We start from the raw sequence: 222 nt of genomic DNA on the forward strand, positions 1-222 counted from the left end.
TATTCCCATTGCATCTCCAGCACTTAGAGGGATTTCTGATACATGGCGGATGTTCAGTTAAATATTGCTGTTGTTCAGTCAATAAGTCATAGTCGACTCTTTGCAACCCCATGGATTGAAGCATGACAGGCTTCTCTGTCCTTCACTATCCCCTGAAGTTTGTTCAAATTCATGTACATTGAGTTGGTGATGCTATCTAAGCACCTCATCTTCTGCAGCCCC

Source organism: Bison bison, unplaced genomic scaffold, assembly GCF_000754665.1.
Source record: "Bison bison bison isolate TAMUID 2011002044 unplaced genomic scaffold, Bison_UMD1.0 scf7180017864228, whole genome shotgun sequence".
In the NCBI taxonomy this organism is placed as follows: Eukaryota; Metazoa; Chordata; class Mammalia; order Artiodactyla; family Bovidae; genus Bison; species Bison bison.